Raw genomic sequence first — 14,024 nt, 5'->3', positions numbered from 1 at the left:
GACACATCAGGAAACACTTTTAATATTCAATAGAGGCCTGAGGGAGTTGGAGTATGTATGAAGTTGAAGATTGGGCAGGGACAGGAAGGGTTGATTGGTAGTAAATTTAATTTGTTTTTTGATTCAAAAGAAAATTTATGAGGGAGAAGGGAAGGGGAGGTGGCATTTACAAAAAAATGTGATACAGTACATTTCCATCAGTCCTTGCCACATAAGAATCCTTGAGCATGGCTGCTACTGCTGGGAGTTGATTTTCTCATCCCAGAAGGGGACGAGGAAGAGTACCTTCCAAAAAAATAAACAATTTACTTAAATAATGCTTTGCAAAACTTCTATAAAGGCATTTCCCAACCTGTACATGGACATAAAAACATATATAGTTAGTGGCCTTCAAACTGCCATTGTTCCCACTGTCCACTTAAGCATATGAGATATGTGTACAAGCAGAACAGAGTGGCAAATTCAATATTTCAGATTAAAGGTTTAAGTCTTACATTGTGTCTTTCTTGGGAATTCTTTCTTGAGCGCCATGCCTGCTTGCTGGGAGTGGATTTTTTTCATCTCAGAAGGGGACCAGGAAGTGTGCTTTCCAAAAATAAAAAAACAATTGACTTAAATAATCCTTTGCAAACCTTCTGTTCTGTAGTGGAATTTCCTAACCTGTACAGGGACATTAAAACAATGGAGTTAGTTAGTGGCCTTCAAATTGCCATTGTTCCAACTGTCCACTTCTAAGATATGTGAGTATGTTAGAATATTGAAAGCCAAAAATTGGGTGGACAACACATGGCTGATTGATCAACCGTGGCGACTGGATTAGTGTCATAAGGAAGAGGAGGCTGCAAACTGGGTGTCATGTTATGAGTTGGCCATATGGGGTATGTTGCTGTTAAGGGATCAGGCTGGTTATCAGTGGACACATTATTATAGTTGTTGTTATTTTGGGTTGCCATCTCTTGAATGGCTTTTACCAATAGACAAAGACTACCTACCTATCAGCTCAGGCATAGATACGTCATGAGGAACAGAGCTCTGTTCTCTGAAGTGAAGCCAAATAGGTGGGAGCACCTGTTCCAACAACTGAAGCTCTTATCTCTCCACATCATCTATTATAGATGAAAAAATATCATTGGGGACATCTAGTTCCTCTTTCTGTACCCTGCTCACCCTTTATGGACAGGAAGTCCAGGATGGATGATTTGGAAGAAGAAGGCCTAGAAACAGATGGGGATGGTCATTATCAAGACCTGGTCCCCCCAGTGAGTGTAGTCTGGTAGGTATTGGTTGGCATGCAGGCAGCGGAATAACAATGGCCTCCATGTTTTCTGTGCTTACTGTTCCATATTTCAGTTTGCAATTCAGGTAGGAATAAAGTCGGATACAGAACACAGTGAAAGAATCACTGGATGTCTTAGTGCATTTAGGCCAAATATGATCCATGAATTCCCAGACAGATTCCGGATTGATGAATCCTTTGCTTGTAATAGTCTTTGGTAATTCCTGGCAAAGGTGGGTGTTAAAGCCAGACACTTTGAAGGGTGTAACTTTGAACTGCTTTACAGAAAACATGTGAATGAAACCTTTCCACACTGCAGAACATGTTAGAGAAAACCCTTGAAGTTCAGCACCTAGAGCAGTGGTGGCCAACCTGTGGCTCTTGAGCCACATGCAGCTCTTCCATTGTTCTGATGTGGCTACCCTGACTGCCTCCTCTGATAGGTGCACAGCTGTTCAGAGGAGGCACATCCTTTGATGCAACAGTCTGCTCCACTCTGGAGACATGTATGGGCGGTGTGCTGCTGTCACGCCTCCAAACAGGAGACAGAGCACAACTTGTGACTGAACCTGCAGACATGAGGAGGATGCGGTTGCAGATGACGGATTCTACCTATGTGACACAGACAGTCGCAACAGGGTAAGTGCTGTGGGGGGGTTCGTTTTATTTGTGACATGTGGGGGGGCTGTAGTGGCCTGTGGAGTGGGAGGGAGTTTGGGGGATGGTGGCTGGACTAGAGTGGTCCGAGGAGAGAGGAGGGTTGGAGTGGCACATGAGGGGCTGCTGAAGTGACCCATGGAGGGGCAGCTGGAGAGACAAATGAGGGGCTGAAGTGACACATGGTAGGGCTGGAGTAACAACAAGGAGAGTTGGCGTGTATTATGTAGATCTATTTTTATGTTTTAAATGTATTTTATGTAGATCTGGCTTTTTCAAAGTATTTTTAATATTGTTCTGGCTTTTCCTTTCCCTTTAAACAGTTACCGCCACGATGATTGTGTGCATGCGCTTTTACATGCTTCTTCAAACATCATAACAGTTTTTTTGCACGTGCACCTTCGGGCGTGCAGATGATCTCGACTCTTTGACATACCTACAGATATTTTTGGGCTCTTTGCCTCTGACTAGTTGGCCACCTCTGACCTAGAGCATCTATTTTCATTTTCTCAGAGGACTCTCCTGATTTTGTTTATGTTTTTGAATAGAACAGTTTTAGAATTTAGGATGTCTACTCTATATAGATATGTAAATAAATATAGGCTTTAGGTTTTTAGAGCATATAACTTTATAAGCTGTTAGGATAACATTTCTGCTATGTTTATCACCTACGCCGATGACAGTGACAGTCAGCTGTGACAGACATGCACACAATAAAAATTGTTTGTTTATATTTTTGGGCAGCAGCCCCTTGACAGACAGCAGCACAGAACCCTTGTGCACCTAAGCCAATGACAGTGACAGCCAGGTGTGGCTGACAGGCACACAAAAAAATTAACAAAAGAAAATACAATATTTTTTTATTTTTTTTCAGCTCCAGAACTTGGGACCAGAGCACAGATTAATCACGACTGGAGTCGGGCAGCACTAGGTTGCAACCTGCATTGCTGGCTGCATCTTGTGCAGTACTGTGGATAAGCCTAACACGCACGCACACACAAACAGAAAAATATAACATACACTTTTACTGATTTTTTTTTTTAGCACGACTGGAGTCGGGCAGCACTAGGTTGTAACTTGCTTTGCTTGCTGGATCTTTTGCGGTACTGTGGTTAAGCCTAACATGCACGAAGACACACACAGAAAAATATAAAATACACTTTAATTGATTTATTTATAGCACGACTGGAGTCGGGCAGCACTAGTTTGCAACTTGTGTTGCCGGCTGGATCTTGTGTGGTACTGCGGTTAAGCCTAACATGCATGCATGCACGCACACACAGAAAAATATAAATGACATTTTCATTGATTTTTTTTTTTTAATATGACTAGAGTTAGGCAGCACTAGGTTGCAACTTGCATTGCTGGCTGGATCTTGTGCGGTACTGCAGTTAAGCCTAACATGCACACACACAGAGAAACATATAAAAGACACTTTGATTGATTTTTTTTTCATTATATATATATATATATATTTAGTCCAGAACTTGGGCCCAGATGGACACAGCACCAGCCCAGATGTATCAGCACCAGCCCAGATGGACACAGCAGACAGCAAATCACCAGGCCAGAATGGATCAGCAGCAGCAGCCCAGGACACAGCAAACAGCACAGACAGCCCAGATGGATCAGCAACAGCCCAGATGGACACAGCAGACAGCACAGTGAGAGCACCAGCCCAGAATGGATCAGCACCAGCCCAGGACACAGCAGACAGCACCAGCACATCTCCCAGCCCTACACTACCCACCTTCCTTGTTCAGTCTCCACAGCCAGAGTGAAATGGCATCCATCGCGTGGTCCCTTATATACTACATTGAACATAGAGATGAACCACGAGATTTCAGACTCTATAGTTTTGCCTCGGTTTGAGATCCGAGTCAGGCGGGAAAAATCAAGCATCTGTGTAGGGGCAATTACATATGCAGTATGAGAGCTCTCTGTGTATCAGCAGAGCTGCAGTGTTTGCGGCTGGTCAGACCTGCTGCAAAGCCAAGATGACTGCTCGGTGTGCATCAATGCTACCAATATTTACACAGGTAAGCAACATTGTACTCCGATGAGAAGGCAGTCCTGGGCATCCTTATGCTCTAGTAAGATTTGGAACTATTAGCATATTTTCTCAGCTGCAATGGCTTTAGCATCCATCTTTGAATCAGATCCTAAATTAGATTTGATTCAAAGGTAGGGATGCTTTTAAGTAAAAGATTGGATGTTCTGTTTGATAATATGTTGTAAGCACTCTTTCAAATTGGATGTTCATTAGGAAGTGGTAAATGTGCAGCTGGCTCCTTTAGATATTTTCTGTGGGAGGTTCTGCATGTAAGGCAAAAATACCTTTTTAAGAGCAGTTTTGTTATTAGAGCATGCTACAATTGCTTCTATGTATCCATTTTGATTTTAATATATGCATTATACACACTGCACACACATTCCTCTCTGTCCCATTCAAATGATCATCTCACTCTGCCTGACACTTATATCATATACAAAACAAATATCACACAACTACCAACCCCCACTAAAACACAACACTTATAAGACTAGATGCAACTTAGTAGTGCGGTCCCTGTTCATACAACCTTTGTCTCAGTTTTCTACAACTATGGGCACTCCATTTCTCATGTCACTCAACCTTTGTTGGGAACCTGCATTTCATAGCATAGCACTAAGACCACCATACAATTCAGTCCTTGCTGACTAATGTTCAATGTGAACCTACGTATTTCCACTTATCATTACAATCTTGATGGTGAAATTGCATACAGTAGACCACTCTTTACAACCTCCATATACAGTACTAGTCTGCACTGTACAAACATTATGCACTTTCTTGCCTCTTACAATGAAAACATGGTTTGTTCCTCTGCCTTACCCTACTTTATTTTTTACCTACTATTATATTTGCACAAAAATACTATTCAAAATCCACCCAATAATAGCAAACTCTCCCCCATGACTCTGCCTGTTCCATCACCTCCATCACCAATTAATATCACTCCATTTTTCCAACAATTCCCATTCCTCTGTTTATTACACAAAATCCTTCAAATCATCACTTTCCCACATCGCACACCCACACATTGGTTCATCCTCAAGCCTAGTCTTTTTATAAATGTATTCACCAAATAATGGTTACAACATTCTGATGAAGACCTCTGCATAGATGAAACATGTTGGATTTTAAACTCCATTTCTCTCCTAAATCACTATTGAATTTAATCACAATAACAACAGCAAATAATACTGTGTTCCACCTTCATCTAAGAAAACCAAGAGCATATATCCTTTGGTACACAGGGCCTGATTCAGACCTGAACGCTATTTGCGGATGGTTGTTCCAAAAAAGGGGCCGGCTATTTAAATTGAGTGCTCGCTCTTTGCAGTTTGTTGACGCCTCTATGTCTGAGCGAGCAAACAAAAAATGCGCTCGCTATTTTGTAAAGACGCCCCTTTGCCGTTCTCATCACATGTCATCTTATTAGATTAATCAGGAACATCGAAAGCAATCTGAACTGCTTGCAGTGCTTGTGGTAGGTTTTTCTTACTGCTGAACTGCGAGCAGTTCAGGCTAAAAGACAACCAAGTGACGTGGTCGATGACGCTCCTTTACTAAGTATGCACTCCCATTAAACGCCCTTTTGAGCGTTAGGCATGCCTTCGTTTGGATCTCCACTCCCCCATTTTCAAGCACCTTCCCCTGTTACCACCCACAAATGGTACAATCTGTCAATCAAATTAGCAGCCCCTCGCTGTTTTGCAAGCACATGATTTCCGACCGCAATGATTGGTTTGCGCATGCGCATTATGACCCATACGCATGCGCAGTTGTGCGAACATCGCTCAGAGCAAACGAGTGGCCATTTACGAGCGGCTCTGAATCAGGCACACAGTCTGTGTTCCAATGTCAAAATACACATAAAAGACTGATACTGTAGAAGACCATTCAGTCTGAAGAGAGTTTAAAATTGAGGCATTGGGCGGAGATTGTATGATTCAGTTAGTGGGTGTGAATTTCAGGCAAGTTATTCTATGGGAACTTAGCGCCTGATTCAGACCCACATCACAAGTGATGTCAGTAGTGGACTTCCTGCTCTATTAGAGCAGGAAGTCCACTCGGGCTTGCGGGAGCTGAGACCCTACCACATGGTCTCGTCGCAAGCCCGATGGTCATGATAATTGCGACCATCGCCAGGCCGCTCACACAAGCTGTGGGTGGTCACCCACAGCTATGCGAGTGGCCTGGTGGCGGTAATTTTTTTTAAAAAACCCTCCCTGATTCAGAGCGAGCACTCACAAACAGGGAGCACCTCTGAATCAGGCCATTACCTTGAGTACCATCTATCTTAATGTCTGTGCCTCTGACTTATTTTAATTTTTTCCTTGATATTTTCTTGTTATCCTTATTATATTGTGGTGGGAGTGAGAATCAAATCTAAAGTAAATGGAGAAAAAAAGGTTATACTCTCCTTTACAGATGTGCATTGGATGCCATGGCCTGTATATGGGTCATCAACACCACTCTGTTGTTCGTCTTTGAGGAGGCATTATAAAATAAGTAGATAAAAACCATTGACAGGCACCTTTGGGTGGATTAGTGGCCACTTCTCTGTCAGGCCTGATTTGCTCACTTTTCTCCTTGCAAGTTGCATCCATACTAGTTACATATATTTATTTTTAATGAATACATTTGGTAACCAAATTTAATGTCAATTACTGGCACATTCAGTAGCATATCTATAATGGGTGCAGTGTGTGCAGGGCACATGGGACCCTGGGTCCAGGGGGGCCCTGCACTGCACACCCTGCACCCATATTATTTTAAACGTACCTGTCTGTGGTCCAGCGGTGGCTGTCAGCGCTGCTCAGAACACTGGAAAATGGCCACTGTTGCCATTTTTCTAGTGTTCTGCACATGCGCAGTACTCTCCAGGCACACTCTAGTGTTCAGAGTTTACTGCACATGTACAGAATGCCGGAAAATGGCCGCTATTGCTCTGGTGGCTGGCCAGCCGCTTCCTTCACCTGCCAGCCACCTGGAAGAGAGGTGGGTGCCCCGCATGGGAAGTGCACAAGTGCCCCCTCCTCTCTTAAGATGCCCCAGGGCACATTAGATTTAAGATTCAGGTGATGTAACTTGCCAACTGTACACAAGCATTTTTTGCCATTAAGGGGTTTATTCTGGCATTTGGCTACTTGGCCTGAAGAGGGTTAAACCTTGAGGCATTGAGCAGATTGTGTATGATTCAGTTAGAAAGTGCAATTTTCAGGAAGTTATGTGGAAAGCTTGTTAATGGAACAGTTTTGGCTTGGGTAGTTCCTATATTAGTGTCTCTACCCTTGCTTCTTAATATTTTTGCTTTCCTTACTATTTGATGTTGGTAGTGAAAGTCAGATCAGAAATGATGGTATGCTCTCATTTTCAGGTGACTTAGAACATAACCAAAGGACAGTGACACCACTCTCCTGGATGGAACTTTGATTAGGCATGATAAATAAAGAGTACATATATGTCCTTAAACATGCTCGGAGAGGAGGAGTGTACCATAGTTTTCTTTACATATTTTGTCTTAATTGCATTGCAGACACAGCAAGGTATCACTGAAACTTTACTAGAGTTGCTGGGCTGTGATTGTAACTAGAGATGAGCGGGTTTGGTTCCCTGAGAACCAAACCCACCCAAATTGCAGGGATCCATGGCAGATACAAGTCGGCTCGGGATTTCCCACCTATCTCAGATCTGAAAATGAGGCAAAACATCATCATCCCGCTGTAGGATTCTCGCGGGTTTTGGATTCTATAAAGGTCCCATGATTTGCCACCATTTTTCATTCTGGCTGTGGAGAGTGAAGAGGGAGGGAGCTGGGAGCTGTGCTGTGCTGATGTGTTGTGTTAGGGGATGGCTAATGTTTTCCATAAGGGCTAGGTGTTTTCTTCTTTAGAGGGGCTGGCTGGCTATTGTCATGTCCATAGATGCTGGCTGGCTGTAGTAATCCTGTCCATAGGGGCTGGCTGTTGTACTTATCCTGTCCATAGGGGCTGGCTGGTTGTAGTGCTGTGTTGCCCAGGAAGTGCTCTGTCCTTCAGGGGGGCTCTTCACTCACCCCCAGTGTGAAAAAGAAAATATTGATAGCCACACTTGTCATCAGTGCAGGGGTGCTGTGCTGCTGTCTGTTAAGGGGCTGATGTCTCTTTTCAGGGGTTCACCCCAGTGTTAAAAAAATAAAATATATATATTTTTGTGTGGTGTGTAAGCCACACCTGTCATCAGCATAGGTGCGCAGGGGTGCTGTGCTGCTGTCTGTTGAGGGGCTGCTGCCCAAAATAATAAATACTTTTTTTGTGTGCATGTCAGCAACACCTGGCTGTCACTGTCCTCGGCGTAGCTGCACAGGGGTGCTGTGCTCCTGTCTGTCGAGGGGCTGCTGCCCAAAAAATAAACAATTTTTGTGTGTGTGTTAACCACACCTGTCATTGGTGTAGCTGCTCATGGGTGCTGTGCTGCTGTCTGTCAAGGGGCTGCATGAATATTGCAATGAAAACTTTTTTTTTAAGTTATTGGGTTACAAAAAGTTTTTTTTTTATCTTAAACATAGCAGAAATGTTATCCTAACAGCTTATAAAGTTATATGTTCTAAAAAAAATCCTGTATTGATTTACAAACCTAAATAGAGTAGACATCCTAAATTCTAAAACTGTTGTATTCATGGCTGATTGATTAACCATGGTGACTGGATTAGTGTCATAAGGAAGAGGAGGCTGCAAACTGGGTGTCATATTATGAGTTGGCCACATGGGATATGTTAAGGGATCAGGCTGGTTACTTATCAGTGGAGACATTATTATTATAGTTGTTGTTATTATGTGTTGCCATCTCCTGAAGGGTGTTTATCAACATACAGAGACTACCTATCAGCTCAGGCATAGACCCTTCCTACGGAACAAATCTCTGTTCTCTGAAAGGAAGACAAATAGGTGGGAGCCCCTGTTCCAACATGCAAATCTCTTCTCTCTCCATATCATCTATTATAGATGAAAAAAAAATGTCATCAGGGACATCTAGCTCCTCTTTCTATACCCTGCTCTCCCTGTTTTGACAGGAAGTCCAGGATGGATGGTTTGGAAGAAGAAGGCTTAGCAATAGATGGAGATGGTCTTTATCAAGACCTGTTCCCCCCAGTGGGTGTAATCTGGGAGGTCTTGGTTGGCATGCAGGCAGCAGAATAACAAAGGCCTCCATGTTGTCTGTGCTCACTATTCCATATTTCAGTTTGTGATCAGGTAGGAATAAAGTCAACTGCAGAACACAGAATCATTGGATCTTAGTGCATTCAGGCCAGATGTGATCCATGAATTCCCAGACAGATTCCAGACAGATGAATCCTTTGCTTGTGATGATCTTTGGTAATTCCTGGAAAAGGTGGGTGTTAAAGCCAGACACTTTGAAGGCTGTAACTTTGAACTGCTTTATATAAAACATGTGAATGAAACATTTCCACACTGCAGAACATGTTAGGGAAATCCCTTGAAGTTCAGCACCTAGACCGTCTTTTTTCATGTTCTCTGATGACTCTCCTGACTGTAATGGTGATTTCAATGTTGTCCACTGGATGAGATCCATCTCATCTGAGGATTGGGTTTTCCCCATGCAAATGAGACAATTCACATCCAGAAGGTGACTCTTATGTTTATCCATGGTGTCAGTCTCTCTTTTAGTAGAATTTGCACAATCTTGGTCTTGGGGGCATGATGCTGAATCAGACAGATCATCCAGGATAAACATCTCATCTGGTGGTGTATCTAATTCTATTAAACCTTTGTGTGTGAGATTAGTCATCTGCTGTTTGTGGTGGAGCTCTTTTTCTGCTTTCTAAATGATCTCCAGACACAATGTAAAATTTAAAAATTAAAATGAAATGTTGCATCTAATGCTCTATTCCACTTGTTCACATATCTAAGAAGTGGATAGTGGGAACAACCACAATTTGAAGGCTACTATCTCTTTTTTTTTAAATGTTCCTGTACAGGTTGATATATTCCTTTACAGAAAAGAAGGTTTGTAAATGATTATTTAAGGCAATTGTTTATCTATTTTTGGAAAGCACACTTCCTGTTCCTGGTCCCCTTCAGGGATGAAAAAAATCCACTCCCAGCAAGCAGGCATCGCACTCAAGAAAGAATTCCCAAAAAAGACACAACGTAACCTTAAATCTGAAAAGTTGCCTTTAATGATCTGTACCACTTGTTCACATATCTGATATGGTTAAATAGACAGTGGGAACAATGGCTGTTTGAAGGAAACTAGCTAACTGTTTTTTTCCCTGAACAGGTTGGAAAATGCCTTTATAGAAGGTTTGCAAAGGATTATTTAAGTCAAATGTTTTTTGGAAGCACTCTTCATGGTCCCCTTCTGGGATGAAAATCTACTCCTAGCCTCAGAAGCAGATGCCGAAATCTCAAGAAAGACACAATGTAAGGCCATAAATCGGGGTAGTCAACCTCGGTTCCAGATGACCTAGCTGGTGCACAGTTGTATTCATTACTCACCAAAACATTTTGAAAGACCCACAGTTGGAGTTATTAGGGGTGTGCACTGGCCATTTTTCGTGTTTTGTGTTGCGGTTTTGGATCTGGATCTTTCTTCGTGTTTTAGATCTGGAATGGTTTTGCCAAAGCCACCCTTCCATGTTTTTGGTTCTGGGTTCTGTATTTTTTTGAAAAAAAGCATAAAAACAGCTAAAATCACAGAATGTATGGGTTTGTCTGCTCGTTTATTATTATTAACCTCAATAACATTAATTTCCACTGTTTTCCAGTCTATTCTGAAAACCTCCCACCTCACAATATTGTTTTTAGGCAAAAAGGCTGCACCAAGATAGATGGATGACTATGCTAAGTGACACAAGTGGGCGGCGCAAACACGTGGCCCATCTAGGAGTGACACAGCAGTGGCAGACATGATGGCAGTTTGAAAAACTAAACCCCAAACAGTACATAATGCAAAGAAAAATAGAGGTGAAAGAGAGATGGAATAATCCTTGGGTCCTCTGCCCACCCTTATGTTGTATAAACAGGACATGCACACTTTAACAAAACAATAATTTATGAACCAAGGTCTGCCCCTCGACTGTGGCTGAAATCATTGGTTTGTTTGGGCCCCCACAAAACAAGCTGGCAATCAGGGCCAGAGTAACAATGGGGGGATGGAGCTACAGCTCCAGGCCCACCCATAAAAATAAGCCCAAGCCAGCTGCTGTAAACTGGAAAAAAAAGTGTCCTGCTACAGCAGCCTGCCAGTGGCCATCTGAGGCAGACCATCCCCCAACCAACTGCAGGTTGCTAAACCCCCTCTCCCAGACATGGAATGCTACCCACCCACCCCATTTCTCCCAGCCGCAGGCCGCTCCCCCTCTCCAGGTGATGGCGGATCAAATGCCATTGCTGGCATGTAGTGTTGTTATGTCAACACACTGGACAGCTTCTCTAGCTGTCCTTGCACCGCCTACACAGTCACTAGTGTCTCAGAGGTTGTGCAGCTTGACATCAAGAAAATGCTGCCCTGACATCCACCAAACTCATACCGGTTGTTTTACCTGGACAGGACCAGCACACCACAGAACTCAACGCAGTCACAGGCAGCTTTGTGAAGACAGCCTGGCAGGTTTTCTATTCCTTCAGAATGAGGTTAGACTTCAGCCCTGCTGGCTAGCTACCTGCAGCTGCTTGTGATACAAAGGTCAGTAGGAAATTAATAATCTATATTTTCTTTGTGTATGTATAATATATATATATATATATATATATATATATATATATATATATAAAACTATCTATATGTGTTTATTTATAGTATGTAGTGGGTATGTATAGAAAAAGCCTTCTAGTTTAAACACTGGGCTAACTCAGTTTCCATTGGCTCTGCCTGTCCTCTATGCTGTCTTCATCCTCTTCATCACAGCTCCTTCCTGCTCCCAAACCCATTCTGTTGAATCTCCGCTCACATACTTACTCCAGCGGGCAGTTCTCATCTCCTAAGGCTGTTATATATTTATATATATATATATATATATATATATATATATATATCAAATCAGTTATCACAAGGTGCAATCACTTGCTGGTCACTGAGTGGGGATGATGGTTCTATGCTGGCAGGGTGTCCCACGACATGCCTCACTGATGCAGAGCAGGTTCAAGCCTGTTGGATCAATATTTTCTTACCTGTGCAATATTTAGTAGGGACAGGAGAATCTTGAATCTCCTGCCACTTCTCCTAGTAATCTGTGAAACAGCCCAGGCATGCTGCCCAGTGGTAAATGTGGGAGTATGAGAAGTTAAGTATTCCTGGAGCATATACATGGACAAGCTTTTAAACTATTGTCCACCTGCCTACTGACACAAATACACACCGCTGTCAGTGGCTGTCAGTTTTCCACATGCTATGGACACTAACTTGGAACTGTTAAATCTTATCCCCTGATAAAGTGCCTTCTGCTTTTCAATGTGGCATGATGTGTATCAGGGTGGCATAATGTGTATCATGGGCACTACAGTGTGGCACACTCTGCACCAGGGTGCTACAAAGTGGCACACTGTGTATTAGGGCACTACTATGTGGCATTATATGTATTATAGAACTACTATTTGACATAATGTGTATTAGGGCACTAATATGTGGCATAATGTGTATTCAGGCACTGCTATGGCATTATGTGAACTCGGGCACTACTGTGTGGCATAGTGTGTATTAGGGGCACTACTATGTGGCAATATGTGTATTAGGGGCACTACTATGTGGCATAATGTGTATTTGGAGCACTATGATGTGGCATAGGTTCTGAGTCAGATGCAGATGTGCATGCAGCAGCATCTACTAATGGTCACTAATCTATGACTCTATGAAAATGCTACTACAAACTCCTTCCTTTGTATACATCAGCGCGTCCCAATGTACAAGGTCTGAGATGCCCATTTCAGCATCCGTACATGCGTTAATACCAATTGGTGCATTCTTAGATGCTACCATCGGTCGCACCATCAAAACTTACAACTCCCCCATGGCAGGTGTAATTTCTTCATTTGACTATGGCCCCTTATGCCTGTGGCTTGCATCTGTGTATGCATTCACTCTCCTTGACAGCACTCCCATAAAACGCCCAAGGAACAGTCCCCCTATGTCCTAAGCTACACTGCAAGCATTTTTAGAATTAAAGATTTGTTTAAAATTATGTGCACTGATTAAAAGAAGACTAATCTTTGTACCCTACAGAAATGTTGGTTACACTATAGTTTCATTATTTCTTTCCAAACTGGTTTACATTATAATGGGGCCCTGAAACCATCAGGTAGGACCTGAAATTCTATACATTATGGGTACCTGGGACTTACGTACTGTGAATTTTGTGTTGGTGCTATCACTGTATAGAATACAGAAAGAGAGCTTGGGGTGGTTGATGATAGGTGGTAGCTTTCCCCTTCTTGGTGGTAGCCACACCCCACAGCACAGACCACATCCCTTGTACAGACCAAACCTCCCACAACAGTAGCCACACCCTTGCCATAATGGTCACATCACCTGTGGCAGCACACAATAGGCCCTTCATAGATTTCAGTTCTAGGCCCATGTAGACCTTAATCTGGCACTGCTGGCAATTAATCTGTCCCTACACAAACTGGCTCTATGGAGGCAAGATGTCATCCTCATCCTACTCATCCACCAATTCATCACCCTCTTCAGTGTTGTGTACATCCTCATCCTCACAGAGTATTAATTTGTCCCCACTTGAATCCACCACCACAGGTCCCTCTGTACATTCTGGAAGCTGGTCTCCCAGGTAGAATTGATCATTTATATTGATGAACATCATCTTCTCCACATTTTGTTGAAGCAACCTCCTATGCCTTTTGCTGACAAGGTTCCCGGCTGCACTAAACACTCTTTCGGAGTAAACACTGGAAGGGGGGCAACTTAGGTAAAATAGAGCCAGTTTGCACAGGGGCCTCCAAATTGCCTCTTTTTCCTGCCAGTACAGGTATAGACTTTTTGACATGCCTACTTGGATGCTGTCACCGATGTAATCCTCCACCATTC

At 42.9% G+C, this 14,024-nt stretch overlaps 1 pseudogene; it reads right to left on the bottom strand.

Annotated features, from left to right (window-relative positions):
* Positions 1-749: 749 nt before the first annotated feature.
* LOC148532147 (uncharacterized) overlaps positions 750-14,024 on the bottom strand; it is a 28,687-nt pseudogene continuing 15,412 nt past the window's right edge.

Source organism: Taudactylus pleione, unplaced genomic scaffold (assembly GCF_031769625.1).
Source record: "Taudactylus pleione unplaced genomic scaffold, aTauple2 ptg000083l, whole genome shotgun sequence".
NCBI classification, from domain to species: Eukaryota; Metazoa; Chordata; class Amphibia; order Anura; family Myobatrachidae; genus Taudactylus; species Taudactylus pleione.
Note: the sequence above shows the minus strand (reverse complement) of the source record. Positions and strands in the feature narration are given on the sequence as shown.